Here is a 27,734-nt window from a genome sequence, read left to right as displayed (position 1 = left end):
CGACGTACATTGAACTTTTACTTTTTATAAGACTGGTTGGTACTATAATTATCTATCTATATAAAAGTCGTGTATGTATGTATGTTTTTTTTATTGCTTAGATGAGTGGGCGAGCTCAGAGCCCACCTGATGTTAAGTGGTTACCGGAGCCCATAGACATCTACAACGTAAGTGCTCCACTCACCTTGAGTTATTAGTTCTAAGGTCTTAGTATAGTTACAACGACTGCCCCACTCGTCAAACCGAAACGCATTAACCGGGTAGAAATAAGCAGGGCGGTGGTACCTACCCGTACGGACTCACAAGAGGTCCTACCACCAGTAACCATAAAGACTCCGGAATCGTTAGAGCCGATTTCGATAAATTATTAAATGCTTACATTTTACATAATCTATTCCTTCGATGAGAGTCACAATCTAGAACAGCTGATGGTGACAAGAAATGTAGATGGCAAACGTCCCAGAGGACGCAGTCACACGAGATGGTCGGATCAAATACGATCTTCTCTAAATATCAACTTCCACAATGCCGTTCATGAAGCTAAGGATCGCAGCAGATGGAGGGAAATCGTACGGGAGAAACTGATGCAGCGGGGGAGTCACTACCCTCAGTAATGAGGAAAACGACGCGAGGAGGAGGAGGATTTCTTCGAACACAGCTGTGATTGTATTATTTGGAACGAGTTAATAATATCCTGTTAAATATACTATAATACAATACACGATATATTATTATACTATACTAGCCGTACTCGCCCGCTTCACTGGGCATTTAAAATTAACATTATTATTAGGGAGTCCAACACTCATATGAATATTAGCTTATCCGTTAAGTACATGTATTTTCTACATTGATACCAAGTTTCAAGTCAATCTGATGCATGGTTCAGTAGTTATAACGGAACATCCGTAAAAACAACTGTAGATTTATATATTAGTATAGATTATATTATTATATGCTATTTCTGTTTGTTTCAAAAATTAGAACAGCCGGTGTATGTATAGTACCATGAAAATTGAACTCTACTGTACAATATTTATAGACTCCATTAAACATTAATTATAAAAAACAAGAGCTGTATTCATCTACTATATTATAAGTCTTAAATAACCAAAGTAATAAATAACCAAAGATCTTTTCTGCCACGTACCATCCGGCTTTGGAATGAACTTCCCCTCCACGGTGTTTTCCGAGCGCTATGACATGCCCTTCTTCAAACGAGGCTTGTGGAGAGTACTTAATGGTAGGCAGCGGCTTGGCTCTGCCCCTGGAATTGCCGACGTCCATGAGCGACGGTTACCACTTACCATCAGGTGGGCCGTATGTTCGTCTGCCTACAATGGCAATAAAAAAAAAGGTTTAAGGAACGATTCGAATCATCTTTGTATGTAACACAAACAAGACGAGCTATTTTTTACCTCAAAAACATAAAAAAGGAAGGAAAAACAATAATACAACGATTAGGCAATTGAACCGATGACGTCGGAGCTTTGAGAATTAATATGTACGTTTTCAAGTTATTCCCCGCCATTGCTTTTGAAGGCGTTTTTGTATAATTTTTTTATTGCTTAGATGTGTGGACGAGCTCACAGCCCACCTGGTGTTAAGTGGTTACTGGAGCCCATAGACATCTACAACGTAAATGCGCCACCCACCTTAAGATATAAGTTCTAAGGTCTCAAGTATAGTTACAACGGCTGCCCCGCCCTTCAAACCGAAACGGCTGCTTCACGGCAGTAATAGGCAGGGTGGTGGTACCTATCCGCGCGGACTCACAAGAGGTCCTACCAGCAGTAATTACGCAAATAAAAAATTTGCGGGTTTGATTTTTATTACACGATGTTATTCATTCACCGTGGAAGTCAATCGTGAACATTTGTTGAGTACGTATTTCATTAGAAAAATTGGTACCCGCCTGAGATTCGAACACCGGTGCATCGCTCAGCACGAATGCACCGGACGTCTTACCGCTTAGGCCACGCCGACTTCAAAGTGAAATTTAAAGTTTTAAGAAAGAAATTAATTAAGAAATTTAAAGTGAAATTTTGAAAAAAAATATCAGAACAGAAAAACTTCTTTTAAATGGAGTAAACTTGATTAGAGTTCAATTAAAAACATCGAACTGTTGATGCTAATATCAAATAAAACGCACCTTTAATTACAAGGATAAATATTGCATGGTAAGCGAAATGTGCCTTAAATAAAATAGTCTTTCACCTCTCGTTATATAATTCAAAACGCTGGTATAGCATTAGCCCACAGAGTTTCTCGCCGGATCTTCTCAGTGGGTCGTGTTTCCGCTCCGGTGGTAGATTCTGCGAAGCCCTGCTCTTGCTAGGGCCAGTGATAGCAACACTCCCGGTTAGAGCCCTCTGAGCTCACCTACATGTCAAGGAGAAGCTGAAATAGCCTCTCAAAGCTATAGGTAGGAAAAATTAAATAATAATTTAAAAAAAAACTATCAAAGTACGCTTTTATAGAAAATCCAACTAAAAAATAGAAAATAAATTTTAATAAATTTTAATTAAAAATAGTATTCGAAAAAATGATTTATTGTAAAAAAGCGTTTAAAATTTATTTTTTTCAATATTTTTTTTTATATTGAATTGTCATCGGTCCTTAATAAGTATACAAAATTTCGAGTTAATCCGACGTTTTGATGGGTCAAAATCATGTTCAAAGATTCCGTTACATACTAACATACATACGTCTGAAGCTAATAAAAGCGTATTATAAAAAAGGTAGAGCATCTTGCGAGCCCGCACGCGTCGATCTACACCATCTAAAGTATGAACTACATATTATTAAAAACCATATATTCACATAATTCATAAACTTCTGTTACACAGCACAGGAGCAAGAGCTCACGTGACAGGTAGCAATTTGAACGTTCTAGTTAACACATTTACGGTAATTACATGTAATTTTTTCTGTAGGCCCTTCATCATATTGAACTAGGGTGACAATGGTTCTAAACTTTTTTCTATCAGCCGGTATTGAGAAGTAAAATCGGTTTGTTAAAAGCGTTACTTCAAATGATTTCGTTTTGTCACTAGGCCATTTATTTCTGGGCTATCTTTAGTATAAACCATAAATTACTATTTTAAAGCTAAGATATCAGAACCCTAGTTCATATTGTAAATTTTAGGAAAACCATGTATTGAAACGTTTATTATATACAAAATAATTGTTACGGTAATTAGCACAATATTAATAATGTCGACGAATAAAAATCTTTGACCAAGAACATTACTCTAATTAACATACAAAACATACATTATTCTAATTATTATATAATAAAATAGAAATAGTATAAAATAGTAATAATGCCAGATTTAATCGTAAAAATTAGTCTTTAATATTATATTTTATTGTTGTTATTTTACAATTCAAAGTCTATAGATTGTCAACCGAGTCAGGTCAAAACGTTTAGTACTTACTCAATATGAGAATCAGGCGATGAGATTAGTTAGAAGACAAGTTACATAAGTACACCATCAGATAGGAGTCATGTTTGTGTCTAATATGTAAATATATAAATAATGGATTTTTAATTATTTGTTGAATTATGCATGAATGAAAGGTAAATTATATAAAATCATAATATCTTGCACTCCACTAAAATTCGCATGTCAAATAATGACAAAGCATACACGTATGCTTTTAACTGTATGTAATAACTCATTTTCACTATGCTTAGCGAATAAATTATTTCTTTCTTTTTTTATTTCGTTCTTAGTATTCCTACGTTTGTTTAAGTTCGACCCAAAACTCTTTATGACGCTCACAATGGCTTTTTACAAATACTCATTGCGGTTTAGAGATTTTGTGTAAACAGATACGATGATTATTATCTTTAACCGCAGCAATTTCAGTTGACATTCTTGAGTTCGTTTGACTCATTCTTATGTATACTTCGTTTCCGTTGCAACGAACGAATATTTCCGGTCGCAATGACATTTCAATTGTAGAAATAGCAGGGATTTTACGTCGCTACTGACTCATCCAGATCCTTAAGTAAACATATCCCAATCTATTCACTTACTGAGGTTTCCATCGGCCGAAATCGTCATTAATCTTTACGTTGAATCGCGACCCACAAAAACTGTATGGAATTTTAATGTAATAAATCTCTATATATAAAAATGAAGTGCTGTTCGTTAGTCTCGCTAAAACTCGAGAACGGCCGAACCGATTTGCCTAATTTTGGTCTTGAATTATTTGTGGAAGTCCAGAGAAGGTTTAAAAGGTAGATAAATATCAAAATGCTCGAAATTAAATAAAAATAACGATTTTGTTTTTCCTTTGATGTGTCCCCCGTCGGTCTTTTATTTATCGGTTGAGGCACTACGAAGCCTGCCGGGTCAGCGCTAGTAATTTAATAATTTCGGGTAGGAAAACAAATCAAACAAAATCTTTAGCTTATTACAAAAAAATATTATAATTAAAAAAAACAATTCTGATTTTTGTGGACGGAACTGACGGTACACTAAAGCTCAGGAGTTCATTTAACCCTGTGAATTTCTTTTACCTATAATAATATCAATCGGTTAGACGATTTTTGGAACGAAGTTCCTTACGGCAGGCTTGGAAGAGATAGGGATATTGCTGCGCGACCGAACTGAAAAAAATGTGATAGTAAAAACCGTCAGAAAAAGTCCGTGGAATAAGGCCTTGTTTTCCGCACAGCGATATTTCACCGCGCGGTTTTTTTCTCGTAATTCTTTTTTTTTTTTATATGGAACTTCGTTCCTATCCGGTGTCCCACGACACCACACATCTTTTTTTATTTAACTTCAAACTTTAACCTACAATAAACTGTACGTACACGTGTAAGTAAAACATAAACATGAGTAATTTATATATTAGTCATGCACTGAATTGCATATTTTTATACCTAGTACCTATGCTTTCATCTTACGTAAAACGGTTCCAATAGACCAGTCGAATTAATTTACATAAACAAAAATACTGTAAATGGACAACTCAGAGCATCAATCAATTTTTCAAGGCATTTATAAATAACCTAATTTAGTATTTGGAACGAAATATTTGATTGTCATTTAATTTTGATAATGCATACAAACAAATTATTCCATGTATTTTTATAGTAAAGAGGACGCATTCCACAAAATGCGTCAGGTGAAACTAAAAACCCTACCCTTTTTTGACAGTGGCTTCTTATCGATAACCATGATCTGAGATAAATAAATGATAATGTTATGTTTGCGTACGAGAGTGTAATGTTTTTTGTTCTTTTGCAGTCGCGATGAATACAAAAGAATTTTGACAGAAAAAATTACGATTTTCGTGAAAAGGACATTCCAAAAAAAGATTCCGCTACTGGTAAGATAAGTTTGATCTTTATATTTTCTACGTCATGTTCTATTTGAGTATATCGGAAGGTTATATTAAAATATAGATATATATTACTTGTTTATCTGGATATATACGTTTCGTACATTAATCTTAAATAATAAATTAGTCTATTAATAAGCTATAAATTTGTAGATTAGGATCGATTTTAAAACATACATATATCTTTTCGTGTTTATCGGGCTTATAAAAATGTAATTAATTGTTACGTAAGTGACGTATGTAAATAAATGCACATTTTACATCGCATTTTAATTAAAATTATCTCTATGGTATGCAGCGTACGGAATTTTCCAAGAATATTTTGAATCGATTTATCAGCTTTATCAGATTTATCAGCTTTATTCAGCTAAAAAAACTGTATGTAGCGCACACCTCTAAAGATTAAATGTTTCAAAAACAATAAGCAAATGAAGACATTTCTCGGAATATTTATCAGTTACGTATCGGCTTATCAAAAAGCAATTGATCAAACAATCGTCATAGTTGTTCAATTGAAATACAATTGAGAAGCCCGGCGCATGGAATTTTAAGTGGAAATGGATATTGTTATAGAGTGGAATATTCATTGAGCAAAATGAGACTACAGTTCGACTTTGCTTCGCCAAAACTTTTCATTTACTATTCTCACTGCTGGTGATCTTAATCGATTATCATTCTTGTTAAGTAGGTGATACGGTATTTAATACAGCTGTTGCCTGATTTACTTATCGCTTTTAATATTTACAAAAGAATACGAATGCGTTTTAAAAAAAAAATGGAAAATGTATTGTGAGTGCGGTCAAGTCCTCATTGAATTCCTCTATTCTTAGTATGTTCGTTCCAATTATATTCATAATTGTTGAAAGCATAACCAAGCCTTTGATTTTCATTATATATCATAATTTATTATACACGAAATAACGTTTACAACATATATTCAAATCTATAGGTACCTAAATAGCTTAGCCTCGTATTTACATCTACATAGCATTGTTTTTTCGCAAATCATCATGAGTCAACATGTATCAAAGGTGTGAGTGATTACAAAATTATTTACTACAATGAGTAATCATAATTTTTTTTTATTGCTCAGGTGGGTGGACGATCTCACAGCCCACAGCCGACCTAGTGTTGAGTGGTTACTGGAGCCCATAGACAACTACAACGTAAATGCGCCACCCACCTTGAGATATAAATTCTAAGGTCTCAGTATAGTTACAATGGCTGCCCCACCCTTCAAACCGAAACGCATTACTGCTTCACGGTAGAAATAGGCGGGCTGGTCGTACCTACCCACGCGGACTCACAAGAGGTCCTACCACCAGTAATTACGCAAATTATAATTTTTGCGGGTTTGATTTTTATTACACGATGTTATTCCTTCACCGTGGAAGATAATCGTGAACATTTGCTAAGTACGTATTTCATTAGAAAAATTGGTACCCGCCTGCGGATTCGAACACCGTTGCATCGAGATCTAGATACGAAGGCACCGGACGTATTATCATTTAGGCCACGACGACTACAAAATTGTGAGAAATCGTTTGTTTAGATTATCTCGTACATTACAGTGAATAAAAATGTATAACGAGAAATGAAGATCTAATTTTGGGGTTATGCTTTATCGAAGTATTTTTCTTTATTTTATATCGATTTAATCATACAATTAGAACGTAACTCTTAAATATAATATTAAGCGTTATCTATGAATATTATCTATGAGTATCCACAGATTCGGTAGAATATGGCGCCAAGTTCCGTTCAAAAATCCTGTTGTAAACGGAGCGCCAGACTACCGACTGTGTTTACTGTAAGCAGAACGGTTTTTTGAGGTTATTTAAATACGGAGCATTCCACGTATGAAAGGTTATCTTTGTGTTTTTTGACATTAAAATTGTAGATCAGTTTTTACTGTAATTTTTATTGCTTTATCTATCGAAAAGTATAAAGGTGAAATATCTTAGTAATGTTTGTCAAATAACAGTGGAAGTGTCGGGTGTGAAATTTAATCTCCAAATAAACCATCATTCTTATCATCCATAATTCTTTTTACGTATTAATTTTACCAAAACTCCCACGACCCACTATCACCGGAACTTCTCACCGGGTTGGGATTTCGAATTGGTGGTAGATACAGCGAAACTAGGGCTAGTGTTAGCAAGTTCTCTCAGGTTGAGCCCCGTGAGCTCATCTACCTGTTCCCGTATTGGAATAGCCCCTTAGGCTACCAACGATTCAGGGGGGTATTTCGGAATACCAGCGGCACCGCCTAGGGCAGCCTGCCGGGCTGCCCATAGCGACCGACGTAGAGTCGTCGACTATCGCTTCGACAACCCGTCGGCCGGGCGTCCTCGGGGTGATGAGTCTGGTTGTAGTGTTGACCGTGGGAGTTCCCCTACTGTGTCTGGGTTTTGACCCCAGGTGGAGATCGGACGTCGAGTGAAAGAGTGCAAGGGGAGTTGTTTGGTGGTGCCCTTAAAAATCTTTGGACCCGCGGTCTGCTCTCAACATTAGCGGACTGTCAGGTTCCACATACCTCGCGTGCTCTATAGGTGCCGAAGCCTCGCATGAGGTTCGGCCCCTGCCCGAAAAAAAGGCTACGAACAATTAGGTAGGGAAAAAAAATCTCACAGACTTTATAATATTGAGTGTGCTTGGGGAGTACTCTGAGGAATTGTTTGAGATGATCCCTTCATCTCCTTTTTATCATCGCACCTCCCGCCATCGGAGCAGAGTTCATCCATATTATCTGGAACCGCTGCGTTCATCGACAGTGCGTTTCCAGAGGTCTTTTTTGCCACGTACCATCCGGCTATGGAATGAGCTCCCCTCCACGGTGTTTCCCGAGCGCTATGACATGTCCTTCTTCAAACGAGGCTTGTGGAGAGTATTAAGCGGTAGGCAGCGGCTTGGTTCTGCCCCTGGCATTGCTGAGAAGTCCATGGGCGACGGTAACCACTTACCATCAGGTGGGCCGTGTGCTCGTCTGCCTACAAGGGCAATAAAAAATATATATATACAGTCAAAATCTGTTATAACGACATCGAAGGGACTGCTCATATTCAGTCGTAATAACCGATAGTCGTAACAACCGGTGATGCTTAATGTGTATCGTGCAAGTACAAACAAATCGATAGGGAATTATTGGAAAAATATGTTTACATAATACGCGATTTTTCTTCAATATTAATTTGTTTTCTTTTTCTTTGCCACATTTTGAAAGTTTCACGAATAACTCCACAAAGTTTTGGTGCATCTTGTGTATAGATAAGTAACAAACTAACTGAAGAGATGAAGAAGCGGGCTTTGACTCTACCGCATCCACGTGTTTTGTTTCTAAGAATTAGAAAAGACCCTACACTAAACGAAATCCTATTGTTTTCTTTCCTGATTTTAATAGCCATTGAAGACAAATGTGGATACCTATTCAAATTGTTTACAATACAGCTTAGCCGGTCGTTCTAACAGATCTAATTCTCCGAAATATTAGTTAAATGTGGTCGTTTTATGAGGTATGTCGTTATTACCAATGTCGTAAAAAGCAATATTTTTAATAAGGCGGTCATATGGCATTCAGCCGGGACCTTTGTTCTTGGTTATTATAACCGGCATGTTGTATTAAACGATGTCGTAGTAAACGGTTTTGACTGTATTGCCATGGCAACCGCGGTCTCGTCCTTCTATTCTATGATTGTATCCTATGATTGCTTCGAGACAGTAATAGGCAAGTTGGTTGCATCTATCCCTACTTATAAAATTCTACCACCACTAAATACCATTATACAATTTCAAATATATACAATTTCATGTTTGCAATACTCATAGAAAGTAGGCGTAGCTATATTAGGCCGGCACCAGACCTAATTTTAAATAAAAAAATAAGTAAATCTCAATGGAAAATATTGTCTGATCGAATCTTTTTTAACAAGTTTATCCGTAAATAAACAATGGTCACTCTACACCGATAATTGTTAAAGTTATTAGGTAAATGGGTGGCCACTCGGACACAATGAACCCTGTGTTTTGTCACACACTAACCACTTATTAAATAGGGTAGATCCTTGTATTTTCGTACCATCGAAAGGAAAAGTGTTTTGTTATAAATTTTTAGGATGTTTCATGAATTTGAGACTTTGTCAGTCGCTGTGTTTTTGTTTGGTAAAGCTAAACATTTTATTCTCAATTAACTCCTAGTTTTAAGGTGAAATCAATGTGTAAAGACGATCCTGCTGTTGTTAACATCGTGGTACCAATCCGTGCGGGCTCACAACATACCATCATTTGTCATACCAATGAGCCACGTATTGGCATATTGACCACCAACTCCTTATTGGATGATACAAAATATATGCTAGAAACAAAAGTTGTCATTACGAATTGATTATTAAAACAATGACAGCGTTCATTTAAGTTCTCGCCAGTACATCAGACTTTACACTTGATTACACAAATACTGCCAATTTGTATATCAACAATGCTAACGATGCCGTCGATAACGGAATGACAAAATTGCTTAATTATATCGTGACTTCGGTATCTGTGAGGGTATAGGGAATTCGGCAATTTGTTCCTCCACATAAGTTGCTTTCGGTATTTTAGACTTGATTACATAAAAACTGGCAATTTGTATTTCTTCAATTCCAACGGAACTTTTGATAACCTAATCACATAATTGGATAATTATTATCATTACGTCATTATCGATCATTAAAACAACGACAGCGTTCATTTAAGTTCTCGCCAGTACATCAGACTTTACACTTGATTACACAAAAACTGCCAATTTGTATATCAACAATGCTAACGATGCCGTCGATAACGGAATGACAAAATTGCTTAATTATATCGTAACTCTGGTATCTGTAAGGGCATCGTGAATTCGGCAATTTGTTTGTCCACATAAGCTCCTTTCCGTACTTGATAACATAAAATTTGCCAATCTGTATTTCGACAATGCCAACGGAACTTTTGATAACCTAATCACATAGTTGGATAATTATTATCATTACGAAACGATCAATAAAACAATAACAGCGTTCATTTAAGTTCTCGCCAGTACATCTGACTTTACACTTGATTACACAAAAACTGCCAATTTGTATATCAACAATGCTAACGATGCCGTCGATAACGGAATGACGAAATTGCTTAATTATATCGTAACTCTGGTATCTGTAAGGGCATCGGGAATCCCGCAATTTGTTTGTCCACATAAGTTCCTTTCCGTACTTGATTACATAAAAACTGCCAATTTCGACAATTCCAACGGAACTTTTGATAACCTAAACACATAATTGACAAATTATTTAATAACTTAATATATTTTATTATTAAGTCTAGATTGCAATAGTATAGTCATTCCTAATTAAGTGATTACTGGCACATACGGTGCGATAACGTCACTTATGTAAATAATGTAATTTTTCAGGCGAAACGTTGGAATATTCAACCTCTTATTATATATAGGTCTTATATAGTTCTGCTAGACTAAAGAAATAAAAACGATAGTAATATTTAAACTAAAACTTTAAACTTCATCAGTAAAAGCAAATACCTCAGTGATAACCTTTAAAATATGTATTTCTCATACTCAGTTCATTTTTAACAAAATTTGCATAAGTGACTTTATAGCATCGTATGTTTTTTATTTATTTAATTTTTATTGCTTATTGGGTGGACGAGCTCACAGCCCACCTGGTGTTAAGTAGTTACTGGAGCCCATATACATCCACAACGTAAATGCGCCACCCACCATGGGATATAAGTTCTAAGATCTCAAGTATAGTTACATGCGCGTACTGTTTTTCCTTTAAATCTGATGGAATGCTTTTTGTTGCTTTTAATACTTTAAATAACGTAAACATATATAGTTATATGCGTTTATATTTCGTTTAAATCTAACAACGAGATACGAGGCCTGCACTAAAAATATCGGGAATGGAATATTTCCACTGTTCCTGTCATATTAAAATATTTTTAATTGAAAACTCCTTGGTTTTAAAAATCGAATACCATTTATTTATTTAAAAAAAGATTCTCGGTCTTGTCACGAGGTTTTGTCAAACTTGTTTAGTCGTTGAGAAAATGGAATTGACTCGAGAAAATTCAAGAGCGATGATTTATTATGACTTTCGAAGTGGTTTAACACAAAAACAGTGTGTTGACCGGATGATTTCTGGATTTGGTGATGAAGCCCCATCCAAAACCACAATTTATCGCTGGTTTGCTGAGTTTCAACGAGGACGTGTCAAGCTCAGTGATGATCCCCGTCAAGGTCGTCCAAAAACTGCAGTCACCCAAGAAAACGTTGATGCTGTGCGTAAGCTGATTGAGGAAGATCGACACGTGACATACCGCGAAATTCAGGCAACTTTAGACATTGGCATGTGTCAAATACAAATAATCTTGCATGAACAATTAGGTGTAAAAAAGTTGTTTTCCCGATGGATACCTCATTCGCTCTGTGAAGAGCAAAAAGCGGCTCGCGTAACTTGGTGCGTCAGAACTCTCGAAAGATTCCACGCAGGATCCTCAAATGCTGTATACAACATTGTATCAGGTGACAAATCCTGGATATACGCGTACCAACCCGAAACAAAAAACCAGTCACGAGTTTGGGTGTTCTAAAATAAGTTAAAGCCAACAAAAATTGTTCGTTCACGGAGTGTTGCAAAAAAAATGGTGGCCACGTTTGTCTCCAAAACCGGCCATGTTACGACAATTCCTCTTGAGGGGCAAAGAACGGTTAATGCAGAATGGTATGCTAGCATTTGTTTGCCACAGGTCGTTTCTGAACTCCGTAAAGAGAACTGCAACCGCCGCATCATCCTCCATCACGACAATGCGAGTTCTCACACTGCGCACTGAACAAAAGAGTTTTTAAGTTTTTAGAGCAAGAAAACCTAGAATTATCAGACCATCCGCCGTACAGCCCCGACCTAAGCCCTAATGATTTCTAAACTTTCCCTAAAATAAAGAATAAATTGCGTGGACAGAGATTTTCATCACCTGAAGAAGCTGTAAAGCTTACTATAAAGTCAATGATTATCTAGAAGATTGCACAAAGTGGGAATGAGTTGCTCGCTCCGGGCATTTCAATATTGTAGTAATTGTTACGTTATAATACTCATTGTAAAAAATTCATATTTTTTTTTTATCTAATATTAAAAAATAAATAAATAATAATTTCATATTTAAAAAAAAAAGACATGGCCGCTGAGTTTCTTGCCAATTCTTCTCAGGACGGAGGCTAGTTCTTGTGAATTGGTGGTAGTTCTTTTGACGTTCAGCAAGTATGTACTTTCATTTATGTTGAATAAATTTTTTTTTCATTTGATTTGATTTGATTTGTGGACGCCTACAAAACGGCCATTTTGGAGACCCCAACTTCCGAATGGAACGGTTGCTTCAATGATTGGTTCCATCGTATGGAAAAATATGTCAAATTTCGCGGAGAATACACGAAAAGCAATAAATACGCAATAAATAAGCAATAAATAATAATAATCGCTCTTATACAAGAAAAGGTTGAAATATTCAAACAACGAATACAGATATAAACTAGTTATTATCTATGAAATAGAAATGTCATTAAGGAAGATGCATTTATAATTAATTTAAGGAAAAACACTGCGTAATGAGTTCCGGACAGGAAAATAAATATAGTATGTGCGTCATAATTTTATTGACTACTGTCGAATTATCTTATCCATATGAAAATGAAGCATATTGCAGCTAACAATTCTAATTTGGGAAGCGGTGGCTATTTGGTGTGCCAACATAAAAATTTAAAATGATGAAAAATGTTATATACATATATATATTATGTTGGCACACGTCAGGGATGGCTGAGCGGTAGGTTCCGTTATCACTCGTATTTGGTTGAACTCAGTTTATAAAAAGTCAATAAAACCTTTTGAATAATAATTATTGAAACTCAACACACACAACTTTCACAATGACAGGATAAACCGACAGTTTCGTTGCACATACCGACAGACCGACTGACTCACTGACTGCCAGAGACTCACTGACTGAGACGGACGGAATGACTGTCTGACACGGAATGCCACGACTCTGTCCACGTACCGCCATTTTATACTGTGGCGTTACGGAGTCCACCCTTCATTTTGTGATATTTATCAAAACAACATTTAATCATTTAAAATAATAATCAAAACCACCGTCTTAATATTACTCAAAGTCGTTATCCACGACAACTAAAAGTCGTTATCCACGACATATATATTTTTTTTTATTACTTAGATGGATGGACGAGCTCACAGCCCACCTGGTGTCAAGTGGTTACTGGAGCCCATAGACATCTACAACGTAAATGCGCCACCCACCTTGAGATATCAGCTCTAAGGTCTCAGTATAGTTACAACGGCTGCCCCACCCTTCAAACCGAAACGCATTACTGCTTCACGGCAGAAATAGGCAGACATATGTTTATATTATACTATATTTATTTGTAAAGCGTCACTTTATTACTTAGGAACAGATTACTCCGCTTCTAAATCGTGGTGTGAAAAACTTAATCTAGAGTTATACACATTACAATTTTGTTGAAACTTTTATTTTCTAGTAACCGGATTCAGTAGACGTTTTGCCACAGAATTGTGACGCAAAATTCGCACCACGTGTTGCTTCGTAATAATATCGAAACGACACGCGAGAGTATTGACGTAATACGATGCTGTAACAGATGTAAGATAAGACGTTGTTCATGTTTACAGCTCGCCGGATTCCGTGTGATGACCGCAAATATTTGCATATAGGATTCTACTCCATGATTACTAGTCGTAGGACCTCTTGTTTACTGGTAGTAGGACCTCTTGTGAGTCCGCACGGATAGGTACTTACCACCACCCTGCCTATTTCTGCCGTGAAGCAGTTATGCGTTTCGATTTGAAGGGTGGGGCAGCCGTTGTAACTATACTGAAACCTTAGAACTTATACCTCAAGCTGGGTGGCGCATTTACGTTGTAGATGTCTATGGGCTCGAGTAACCACTTAGCATCAGGTGGGCTGCGAGCTCGTCCACCCATCTAAGCAATAAAATAAAAGATCGGTCGAGTTCACGGCTCACGCCTGGAAAGATAGTATTACTTCAAATTGCAATCCCTGCTTTGCGACATAAATAGGTAGGTTGGTGGTATCTATGGTATCTACCCGTGAGGACACGCTATGCGCTTTACCACCAGTAAATCTACTATCGTGGCTACATAAGAAAAAAATGTTTAAATTTGTTTGAAGTAATTGTTGTTTTAATGCAAGGCTCATGAACCAGTCAAAAAGAAAACGCCTACTAACATTCTGTTTAATTATGTAAATAGGATAATCACATGAAACATACAATTTAAATAAATTTGATTTGATGAAAACGACCAGAATATTCATTAGGAGAGAACAAAGATGAAGCAAAGAAGGAAAATAATCTTTTGGAAAGTGAAGGGATCTCGTTTGGTTAATGTGCCCGTATGTTTCGTGTCTTTTGGGTTTCGATTCAATATTATACGAGATGATCTCGCTCTGTACGTTATGACAGCGTTACAAAAGATCTGCGACCACGTACCTTAGCGGGATAACGTGGGCCTCGAAGACTGAGAGGACCGGCTGCTGTGTCGCAGATACTTCATACACTGCCTCATGAAACGGAGAAGATAGAATGGATTAGGCTACGGACAATCGGGTAAAAGAGTGTCGGAGTAGTCTAAGCTTAGCGTCCACGTTCCAACCCCATTGGCTCAGCAAGTAGTGTGATGGTGTAACCCCGAAACCGACAAAAGTAGTGCTAGAAAATAGACTATGTTCTTCCATCATCATCATCATTTCAGCCTGTTCACTGTCCATTGCTGAACATAGGCCTCTCCAAGTGATCTCCAGTGCGGCCGGTTCGTTGCCACCTGCATCCAACGTGACCTAGCGATTTTCATCAGGTCGTCAGTCCATCTGATAGGTAGACATTTCACACTGCGCTTGCCAGTACGTGGTCTCCACACGAGGATCCTTCTGCCCCATGGGCCGTCCGATCTTCACGCTATGTGGCCTGCCCATTGCTATTTCAGCTTGCTAATCCTACGGGCCATGTCAGCAACTTTGGTTCTTCTACAGATTTCTTCATTTGTGATTCGGTCTTGTAGAGAAATACCAAGAATAGCCATGTCTATAGCTCGCTGCGTGACCCTAAGCTTCTTAAAAAGATCCCTTGTGAAGCACCACGTCTCGGATTCGTATGTCATCACTGGTAAGACACATTTCTTATGTTCTTGTTATTGTTGTATTTTTTTATATAGGAATACATACATAAATTATGTCTCTGATCTAATATCATAAATACGGAAGCTCTGTCTGGTGTGAGCAAGGATTTTCGCCCACGCCATATAAAGTGTAGTCCGTTTTTATTTTTATTTTTTCATACCTAAGCTGATAGCCTTGAGAGGTTATATCAGCGTAACCTAACAAGTAGATGAGTTCACGGGGCTCTAACCTGTCGATGTTGCTAACCCTAACCCTAGCAAGAGCAGTGCTTCGCAGAATCTACCATCGGATCGGAAACGCGAACCACTGAGAAGATATGGCGAGAAATTTAGAGGGCTGTGTCTGTGAGTGTAGTCCGGAAGGGCATAAGTATGGAAAAATACTATATAATAAATATCAGACACCAATCACGCAAGTACTATATACAAGACAGATTTGAAGCACGTAAATCGATATTTTTAAGTTTTTTTTTCGGTCAATGTCACGAGTTGCACAATCTGGCCAAAATGCCGGACCCAACTGTGCCTGGGAATACCTCACGCATCCGGGTTATGAAAGACATTGCTTACTTAAAACTTTTTTAGGGGAAACCCATACGTATTTATGAAATAACTCACATAATGTTAAAAGAGAAAGTAGGTACCTACTGTTTACAATGTAACTGTCTCGATTTGGTATTGTGCAGTTTGATGTTGACCACCGGTAAATTGAGAGGATTCCGTTTTACATAAAGTTAGTAAATAATATGTTTTTATTGTTGCTAACTGATAGGATCGCCTTAGACCAAGCACATCAGCGCTGGGTATCAACAGGCTCATCTTCTAAGAAAAAGAACTAGTTCTTGGTAAGAACTAAGACATTACTATACATCTATACATATAAATAAAATTGGAGTGTCTGTTTGTAATCTTGAAATAACGGCTTTTTACTACATGCGTATGAATATATATACGGTACATACACCAAAATAACATTTTTTTTTATTTTTGTCTGTATGTCTGTTTGTTTGTTCCAGCTAATCTCTGGAACGGCTGGGCCGATTTTGACGGGACTTTCACTGATAGGTAGCTGATGATATAAGGAGTAACTTAGGCTAGTTTTTTTAGACTAGCTTCGCCCCGCACCGTCACCCGCGGTACGACAATAACCCCAGGTAACATCGCGGGACTCAGCTAGTCTTATTTAAATATCGTATATCTCTATCTCTGTATTGCAATTTCCGAGTAACAAATGATGACTTAGGAAGTACCTAGATTTAGTTACTAAATGTCTAGATGTGTACTGAGCTCGACGCCAGAATATTTAAAAGGAGATCTGAGATGACTTACTATTTAATGATAATGACAGCGGAAAGGTAGATCTGTTCGTATATCACAAGGAAGCTTTGTAAGTTTCTTTATAATAAGAATAGGGTTAATGGCCTTTGGTACTATTCCAACAAGTTCGCGCGAAATGTCGTGGCCTGCTAATTTTAGCATTGAAAAAAAAGATAACTGTAAAAAGATCAGGTTCCACCGAGATTTGAACTCGGATCGCTGGATTCAGAGTCCAGAGTGCTAACCATTACACCATGGAACCGACGGCATTTGTTAACTAGATTTACCTTCACTTTCGCCATTCAAAAAAATCCAAAATCCAAAAATTCGTCGCTTCGCTCACTCGATGATTCTACACTATCTATCTCTACATTTAGTTTTCTCATCATACAATAATATCATTAGATTGAAAACATCACGGCCATCATCATTAAGAATCTTACTTGAGCGTATTTTTATTTGAGCTCAGAATTTTTCTCTCCTCTTTAACCCACTAAATGAGGTCGGTCAAATATATTTATAACGCGATTGTTAAATTGCATTAAAAAGTAAATAATATAACGAAACGTCGCGTCGTCTCTCTTTGAGTACAATGAGGGTCGTTTTGTTACCAATAAAATAATAGAATCTGGAAATAAATTTCAAGGCTTAGTTTAATTAATAATAAAACGATACTACCATATTATTTCGTATCCTTGTCATAATTACTAATTCCTCAAACTTTTTATTTATTATTTCAAATATATATCTTGCTTTCTCAATAAATATGGTGTTTCTCTGCTGTTACATTCCATTCACCTAGTGGGGAAGAAGTTGAACTTCGAGGTGCATAGCTATACCATCTACTAAACTGTAACGGAACTAAGACACTTCAAAAAAATATGGCACTATACAAGCTCTGAATAACAACATTTGGCATATCGGTCTACTGAGCGTCCTCTTGGTGAGTTTATCTTTGAGTGTATTAGAAGGAGTTGCAGTAGAATTGCCTACACTTCGACCATCAAGTGTTTGTGTCAAACTTTCCTGTGTGGTCGTTTCTTGGACAGTACAGCGTTGGTAGCAATTCCTGAACTAACACCGACGGCTCTGATCATTGCATCAGTTCGGAGTCTCGCGATAAAAAAGCAAAGGCATATTTGTACAGAAGATAAATTAAAAGTCGTCGCAGACAAGCTAACGGCTGGCGGTGTCTTGTGTAGTCTGATGTATAAAGAAGTCCATAGATATCTCAAATTCAATTCTCATTTGTTCTTCACTTATACTGCTTTTCAAGGCATGCTACACGATGGAAATAGACGTTGTATTTCAAATACGCCTCATCATCAGTGAAGTAGGAGAAGGGTCAGGGGCCAAGATAGATCACAGCTATCACGAATGTGTATTTGGAGACGGCAAAACGAGGGGATCTCATATAGTTTGAATACTTTACGGCACATTAATTAAAAAATAACAGCAGTTTAAAATTCAAAAATTTAATATTGCTTTTAAAATAAAATTAGTTTGGCGTTTAAAATAATACATGCATACGTTCAATTAAAAATATTTTATGCGTGATTAGTTTATTAACACAGGTGTGTAGATGGCACGCGCCAAAGTTATGAAAACCTGTTTTCAAACGATAGTCATAACCGCGAACGTTAAACAGCTATTAACGCAGAAAATGAATTGCAAAAGATTCTGTTTACTGTAAATACATTAAGAATCGTTTTTAAACGGACCTCTCGCAGTTTTAACCGAATTAAGGTAAACGATTTTATTGCGTCGACCTTATACGAACCCTTACAGTTCCCTTTAGTTAAGCTTGTCTTACTGCCTGCCTGCATTACGTCCGGACGGGTAGGTGAGCTCACGGGCTCAACCTGAGACAATTTGCTAATGCTAGCCCCAGCCAGAGCAGTGCTTCGCAGAATCTACCACCGGATCGGAATCGCGACCCGCTGAGAAGATCCGGTGAGAAACTCAGTGGGCTGTGTCTGTGGGTTAGTTCGCTTGTCGAACTCTTCGTCATAATCGAAGAGTTCAACGAGGACGGTGACCGGTGCTCGAGGGACAGGTGAATCCGGGAGATCCGACAAGACATGTTTTGGGCGACGGAAGCTTTGCCTTCTAGTTACGTCCTAATATTAGAAGACCCGAAATCATATCACAGTAACGTTGTCGTATTTAGAATTTAAACTGAAAACTAATTAGAAACTAGGTCTATTTTCCCATACAGCCTTTCCGTTTCGAATGGTAACGGCCCGGTCGTTGACTTTTGAAACGGTCACCGTACTAACAACAATATTATTTTGTTAACGTATTCCATACACGTGTATATTCAATAATGACTTTCCTAAAGCACTGTACGTAAAGAATTGCACTGCCATAGAATACCGTGTTATTGTTTAAAAAAAAAAAGGACGTAGGTATACTGACGCCTTTTATATATGTAACATATTACCATCGTGCCTATAGGCGTTAAAGAATGGAAATATTTCTTCTACAATTATTTAAAAAAAATATAATGTCTTTTTTTTTCGTTGCTCGTTGTACGATCTTACGGCCAATAAGGTAAAGCCGTAAAGTGGTTACTGCTCTACCACTTTACCTAACCGGAGCGCATGACTGCTTCACGGCAGAAATAGGTGGGATTGTGGTACCTACCCGTGTCGGCTCAGAATACGTAAACCACCACAAGTAAAGGACGATTGGCGGTTGCAATATGCCCTAAACACGTCATTACGGATCCTCCCGATCCATTAACGGTGCTTTTAGGTACCTCAAGTATCAGTCACCGTCCTCGCCGAACCCGTCGCTTGCGACGAAGGGCTCAACGAGTAAATCAACCCACAGACACAGCCCACTGAGTCGAGCCGGATCTTCTTAGTGGGACGCGTTTCTGATCCGGTGGTAGATTCTGCGAAGCACTGCCCTTACTAGGGACGGAGTTAGCAACACTCCGGTTTGAGCCCCGTGACCTCACCTACACTTTAACGAGAAGCTGAGATAGCTTCGCAAGGCTATCAGCATAGTTAGGAAAAAAAAAGTTTCAATTCCTAGAAAAAACATCTGCCTACTCTCCGGTGAATCCCCTAATCAATCTCCACGACACTCACGGAAAAGGTGGAGTGGTATTATTCTAGACCACACGATATACATGGCTCTTATCTATACATATAAATAAAATTGGAGTGTCTGTATGCAATATTAAAATAACCGCTTTTTACAACATGCATATGAATATATATACGGTACACACCCTAAAATAACATTTATTACAATTTTTGACGAGACTTTCACTAATAGGTAGCTGATGATATAAGGAGTAATTTAGTCTTTTTTTTACTTTTTTTAGACTAGCTTCGCCCCACGGCCGCACCCGCGGTACGACAATAATGATAACCGCGGATAATATCGCGAGACTCAGTAATCTATATATATAAAAGAAAGTCGTGTTAGTTACACTATTTATAACTCAAGAACGGCTGAACTGATTTGTCTGAAAATTGGTGAGGATGTAGCTTAGAACCAGGAGAAGGACATAGGATACTTTTTATCACGTTTCCATTGGACGTGACATAAAACGTGGCATAACAAAACGCAACTGATATGGAATAAAAAAACGCAACTGACAGCTAAACGTAATATATTTTATGGTTAATTATAGTAGAATTTTGAAGTTGACCGGTTGATGTGTTTGAAACAAACCGTGTGGCGGAACAAAGTTTGCTGGGTCCACTAGTCTATACTAATATTATAAAGAGGAAAGATTTGTTTGTTTGTTTGTTTCGAATAGGCTCCGAAACTACTGGACCGATTTGAAAAATTCTTTTTCCATTAGAAGCCGACATTGTCCCTGATGAACATAGGCTACTTTTTTTTCTTTTTTTTTTGGTTTCATGTGTGTTTTAATGTTTCCGAAGCGAAGCGAGGGCGGGTCGCTAGTCTGTCATAAAATTAAGGTCAATTCTTGATGCTGCTAGTTCATTTCACAGTTATACTCGTAAAGTCCTTAAAGTATGCCCTTCGGTTTTCGCAGCAATAATTGAAATGTGGCAGACGTACGTAATTAAAATTATTTTTACGGCTTAACCATGCCTTTACTATTTTAATTTGATTATTTAATTACTGTATCACGGAAATCAGTTTCGGTTCTCGGTCGATCAGAATCTTTGTTGAAGACGTTCTGGGGTTCGGGATCTGTCAGGGACGTATAATCCAATACAATGTGTAGATTTTTTTATTATTTCTTTTTATTACTTGTGTAAATTTATTATGCTATATAGTATTGACATTCTGTATAGACGGTTCCATGGTGTAATGGTTAGCACTCTGGACTTTGAATCCAGCGATCCGAGTTCAAATCTCGGTGGAACCTTCTAATTTTGTTAACGAAATTTATTTTAAATTAAGGGTTTTTTTTTATTGTTCTAGCGTGTTCTCGTGTGCTTACTCAATTACGTAACACGCTTTTGCTGTTAAAACTTTAGTTAATTTGTCAGTTAATAAACGTACTTAATTTAATTTTCTTGACAAAATATACAGCTTACGTTACTTGCAACCGCTTTATTTATACAATTCAAGAACTAAACCTATGAAAATTAAACTATGTTTTTGTCATTCAAAATAAAACATTATGTAGCAATATGATTGTAATTTTCATTTAATTAAATTGTTATTTTTGCAATTTTAATGTGCGAGTGCATGCGGCAGAGATGCGAATATTGAGATGGATGTGTGGAGTGACAAGAATGGACAAGATAAAGAATGAGTATATCAGTGGAAGTGTGAAAGTGGCCCCGGTAATCAACAAATTAAGGAGCGGACGGTTAGCGTGGTATGGACATGTGATGCGTAGAGAGAAGATGCATGTGACTACGAGATGCATGGAAATGGTAGTGCAAGGTAGAGGGGGAAGAGGTCGACCGAAGAAGACATGGATGGAGTGTGTGAATGACGATATGAGAGAGAGAGGAGTGAGTGTTGAGATGACGGCTGATAGAAGAGAATGGAAGAGAAAAATTAGCTGTGCCGACCCTACCTACTGGGATAAGAAGAAAAAAAAAAATACAATTATGGTATTATGTATATTGATACAAAAATAAACTCAAATTTCGCTGACACACCTGGTGCAAACAGCCGTCGCTTAACCCAAATTTAAACCCTATTAAAAACCAACCTTAATAATTTAAACGCGAAATAAAATTCGGCCGCCTAACTAACCTAGCCCGCCCCACGTCCCGCGGGACCATTCGGCTGTAATGAAAAAGCATCAAATTCCATAATTGATGGGAGCGTGACATTACGATCTCATGGGACGTACAATTTATTAATCAGAAATAATAATTCACAGGTAACGTGTACGGCGCGTGAGTACTACGCTGATAAACATCGGTCGTTGAAGGGTTAACGTCGGGTTGTACTATATTTCGGAGCGTCGGTTAAATATGTGTGATTATACGAAGACCATCTGTTAAATAAATAATTGGTTGTCTGTAAATTCGGTTTACGGACGATAGTTTTACGTGATAACGTCAGTAGCAGAACATTCTGGTATCTACTGGCGGTAGGACCTCTTGTGAGTCCGCATGGGTATGTACCACCACCCTGCCTTTTTCTACCGTAAAGCAGTAATGCGTTTCGGTTTGAAGGGTAGGGCAGCCATTGTAACGTGGTTGTAACTATACTGAGACTTTAGAACTTATATCTCAAGGTGGGTAGTACATTTACGTTGTAGATGTCTATGGGCTCCAGTAACCACTTAACACCAGGTAGGCTGTGGGCTCGTCCACCCAAAGAAACAATAAAAAGAAAAAAAATCGATAAACGAAGATTAGAAGTAAGTATCGGCTAAATGTAATTATAAAATATGATTGTAAAGTATTAATGGCACATATACCAAATGAAACTTATTTAATTCGCCAACCGAAATGACAATATGTAGTTTTAAAAAATCCAAAAACTATATATAAATACGGTTTTGATAACATTATTTAACTACCGGTACTATATCGGTATCAGGTATATAGTGTAAATAATATTCTTTTATGTTTAAGTAGGCAATACAGAACAAATAGAGTTCGTTATTATTCAACGGGTTGTTATTTTGCACGACACCCGATATTTCGGCGTTGTTGCAAGCAATAAGGAGGTATCGGGTACTATTCAATAATTAATACTTTATCATTATATTCGTTATTCACTTTATTTTCTACCTATGCTGATAGTCTTAAGAGGCTTATCGGCTTTATCCTAGCGTCTAGGTGAGCTCTCGGGGCTCAAACCGAGCATGAATACTATTGTGTATAATATTAACGAAATTTACACTCTCACTGACATGTTCGCAGCGATTTGAATTTGTCACTAAGAGTTCCTCAGTAAGGAACTAGATGGCGCTGACTTAAATTTTATTTAACACTAGTTAAAAACTAAATGCACAGTGTAACCTGTTCAAAGAGACATAGATTTTTTTAATCCTCGTGTACACCCTCGATTCAGTCCCAAAGGCAAAAAGAGTTAGCTTTTTAATTAAACTAATCAGTTAATTCAGTTGGGTGTGGTCCTGGCGCTGTCTAAATGTACGGTAATCATTTTAGTGCTTATAATTTGGTTGTTAGATAATGTGGATTAAAAGTAAAACATATCGCAAATGGGCTAGCATTGGTTGTTTGTGGTTCCGTTATATGTTGTATTAGAAGTTAACTATTATTGTAGTGTTAATTTAGGAGACGACTTAAAGTGATATTACATAAGGTATTACGGTTTTATTTTACTTGATAGTGTGTACATTGAAATAAAAAAAAGTAAGCTAATGAAAATTGATGAATTATATTTACTACTACTTAATATAATATAATTAAATGAATGTAGTGTTTCGCAAAAAGGAAAAAAACACCAAAAGATCAGGTTCCACCGAGATTTGAACTCGGATCGCTGGATTCAGAGTCCAGAGTGCTAACCATTACACCATGGAACCGACTGAATGACTAGGGAAAATAATGGTATACATTCACAGTTTTATCTGACTAAATGACTTTTAATAATATTGTTTTTACCTTGAGGCTTTTTTAAATACATATATAAATAAAGTACTATTCACATAGCATCACTCAAAAAAGTCTTGACCGATTTTGTTAGTGTTAGCAACGTCGTCAGGTTTGAGACCCGTGAGCTCACCTACCTACTTGTAAGGTTACGCTGACATAGCCTCTCTAGCCTATCAGCTTAGGTAGGAAAAAAAAGACCGATTTCGCACTTACAATAATCGTAATAGATCAAGAGTCGTTATTTTGGAGCAACAAATAGAATTAGACAGGATAATGTCTGCTAGCTAGTTTTGAATTTGTATAGCTGTTGGAAATTCTACACGTGTAGAATAATACATAATTAATTTGGTTAGTATATTAACTTATAAAATTCAGTTGGTTTTACAATTACGAATATACCTATTAAATTACTTAGTGTTTGTTTTTTTATGGAGCTGATTAGACTACTTGATGTTCGTTTATCGATCAAAATTGAACCATAATAACTGACACCTTAACATCTTAATTCAATTGACATATTGTATTTTTTTGTTATGTTATTTGCCAAACAGGAAGCTACTAAACTATGTCAGCCTCGCTTCCCTATCTAATAAGAAATACATATAGACAATTTAACTAAGTTTAGTATTGGTGATTGGTAATTTTTACATAACGCCATTGAATTCACTAAAATATTCAAATATTTTCTGAATTGAATGCATTTAAATGATTTAATGATGAAAACCGAGCATTTTAAATGGTTTCACAATTATTTGAAGTACCCAGTTGTTTTTTTTAAACTTCTGTAAAGTATTTATTTTGAATTTATTCAGAATTTGCGTCAGATGTACCTACCTAATATATTGGACGAATATAGGATGGAAGAATATTGGACGCGCGAAAAATAGTTTTTTCGGGAACTGTTCTGGCTCGATCCCAATCTTGTCAATCTGTTCTCGGGACTCAATTCGATTCCAGCGAACGTTTATTTCTAATAACAAATATAAAAATAAATGTAACGTAGGTAACGCTATAACAACTAGGATTATTAGACAACAGACATTTTCTTGACACGTTCGGATTTAAGTTCTCTGTCAGAGTTGTCAGTCAAGTCAATTTAACGTAAATTCCGTGATCAGATTAGAATATTTTATTTAAATTGATACATACCCATTGTATTTTATCATTGGCTATCTATAAATAAGGCATATATCGTTGAAATAATAATATAATAAGTATAATATATAATTATTTATTTTAAATACAACTAGCTGACCCGGCAGACTTCGTGGTGCCTCAATCGATAAATAAAAGACCTAAACTTTTGTATAAAATAAACTTAAAACAAACAAAAGGAATCCGTCCGACGGGATACACATCAAAAGAAAAACAAAATTGATATTTTTATTTAATTCCGAGCATTTTCATATTTATCTTCCTTTCAAATCTTCTCTGGACTTCCGCAAATAATTCAAGACCAAAATTAGCCGAATCGATCCAGCCTTTTTCGAGTTTTAGCGAGACTAACGAACAGCAATTCATTTATATAGGTATATATATAGATAGATTGAAGCAATATGTCGTATTGGAACAAGCCTTCCATACATACTTATATGTTAGTTTTTGTCTATATTAGATCAATTGAGGCCGTCAGCGCAAAAGTGGCCTAAGCCTACCATAGTTATTATGGAGCAATGAGGTTTAAGTTTTCATGAATTTGAATTTGAGTAGGCAAAAAAACAATACGCGCAAAAATAATGTTTACAAAGCCATCTGACATCTGTCGGTGAAATTACGGATAGGCCGGTTTTGCATCAAAATTTATTATATAATAAATAAATTGCAATATACATAATTATTAGCATGATTATGAAAAATGTTAGGTTAGGCCACTTTTGCGCTGACGACCTCAATTAAACATACAAATGCGTATTTTTTGTGGAGAGTACTTAGCGAATTAGCTGCTCCTCCGGCGCTGGTGAGATTGATGGTAACCGAAGTTAACCAATCACCATCAGAAAGACCGTATGCTTGTCTACCTGCTGGAGTCATGGTCCAGGCGGCTGGCTGATCCTTCGGCTGGTCGTAGGACCGTCGAGGCGATTCGCCCGGTCCTTGTGGATTGGGTGAATCGTGACAGAGGACGCCTCACTTTCCGGCTCACGCAGGTGCTCACTGGGCATGGTTGTTTCGGTGAGTTCCTGCACCGGATCACAGCCGAGCCGACGGCAGAGTGCCACCATTGTGGTTGCGACTTGGACACGGCAGAGCATACGCTCGTCGCCTGCCCCGCATGGGAGGGGTGGCGCCGTGTCCTCGTCGCAAAAATAGGAACCGACTTGTCGTTGCCGAGTGTTGTGGCATCGATGCTCGGCGACGACGAGTCGTGGAAGGCGATGCTCGACTTCTGCGAGTGCACCATCTCGCAGAAGGAGGCGGCGGGGCGCGTGAGAGACGCACAATCCCGCCAAAATCTCTGCACGCGTTTTACGCAAGAGCATCCGGGTGATGGAAGGCCGGCTATCCTCGACCCACGCTGGTTCTGGCCCAGCGGGGTATTCCGTAGGGTAACACACTCTAACCGGCGCCATCTAGGCGGGCTTCGGACAGTCTGCCGACCGAGAGGGCTGGTGGTCGTGGCGCCGACGACCCGAGGGGGAGGGTGATGGGAGAGATGTGCTCCGCACTAAACGCTTCACTTTCCCCCCTTTGGCTTATCATGAGTTCTGTCTCATGCGAGGTTTGGACGTTGGCTGTTGAGCGACAGGAGGTTTTAGTCAGTTCGACTCTGACATACCCCGCCCAGTATCCCCAGAAAAGGGCGGAAGTCCGGCGATTTCCTCCTGAAAAAAAAAAAAAAAATTATGCTTCTCTACCTATGTTTTGAGAAAGTATATTATTTTTTTATTTCTTAAATGGGCTGATGAACTCGCGGCCCACCTGGTTTTAAGTGGCTACCGAAACCCATAGACATCTACAAGGTAAATGTTGCCACCCACCTTGAAATATAAGTTCTAAGATCACAGTTTTTACAGTAGAACGGTTGCCCCGCCCTTCAAACCGAAACGTATTACTGCTTCACGGTGGAAATAGGCGGGGCGGTGGTACCTACCCGTGCGGACTCCCGAGAGGTCCTACCAACAGTGATTACGCAAATTATAATTTTGCGGGTTTGATTTTTATAACACGATGTTATTCCTTCACCGCGGAAGTCAATTGTGAACATTTGTTGAGTACGTATTTCATTAGAAAAATTGGTACCCGCCTGCGGGATTCGAACACCGGTGCATCGCTACATACGAATGCACCGGACGTCTTATCCTTTAGGCCACAACGACTTCGAAATTATCTTCTTATTTTTTTATTTCTTAAATGGGTGGATGTACTCGCGGCCCACCTGGTTTTAAGTGGCTACCGAAACCCATAGACATCTACAACGCAAATGTCGCCACCCACCCCGAGACACTAGTTCTAAGTTTTATACAATACAATTTCGAAATCCGACTTTCTTGCTTTAATGCCGAGACTTATGTACCAACGTCCCTGGGGCGATGTCAGTTTATCCATCATAGTAAGTGAATAAGATATTTATTGGGCGTCCGTAATGGCGAGTCTCTCGGCGTGTCGAGCGTCGTTTTAAGCGCACACGTCCGTGGCAATGCTACATTTTTATTTTGTCAATATTTAATGTGATACAACCGAAAGAGGTGAGGGTGTAACGGGTAAGACTAACTATGGGAACGAATCTTTTGCATTTAAATTTCGAATGTCCGGTTCGATTTTTTATATT

At 37.7% G+C, this 27,734-nt stretch overlaps 3 non-coding genes across 3 annotated transcripts; 1 reads left to right on the top strand and 2 right to left on the bottom strand.

The window, feature by feature from the left end:
• Positions 1 to 17,127: 17,127 nt before the first annotated feature.
• TRNAQ-CUG (transfer RNA glutamine (anticodon CUG)) lies at positions 17,128 to 17,199 on the bottom strand. The gene has a single exon. It is a non-coding gene; the product is annotated as a tRNA-Gln (tRNA).
• A 4,026-nt stretch (positions 17,200 to 21,225) lies between these two features.
• Positions 21,226 to 21,297, top strand: TRNAQ-UUG (transfer RNA glutamine (anticodon UUG)). The gene has a single exon. It is a non-coding gene; the product is annotated as a tRNA-Gln (tRNA).
• Positions 21,298 to 23,823: 2,526 nt separating this feature from the next.
• TRNAQ-CUG (transfer RNA glutamine (anticodon CUG)) lies at positions 23,824 to 23,895 on the bottom strand. Its single transcript has one exon. It is a non-coding gene; the product is annotated as a tRNA-Gln (tRNA).
• Between the last annotated feature and the right edge of the window lie 3,839 nt (positions 23,896 to 27,734).

This window comes from Bombyx mandarina, chromosome 04 (genome assembly GCF_030267445.1).
Source record: "Bombyx mandarina strain Sakado chromosome 04, ASM3026744v2".
NCBI classification, from domain to species: Eukaryota; Metazoa; Arthropoda; class Insecta; order Lepidoptera; family Bombycidae; genus Bombyx; species Bombyx mandarina.
The sequence above is the reverse complement of the archived record's forward strand: the minus strand, read 5'-3'. Positions and strand labels throughout refer to the sequence as shown.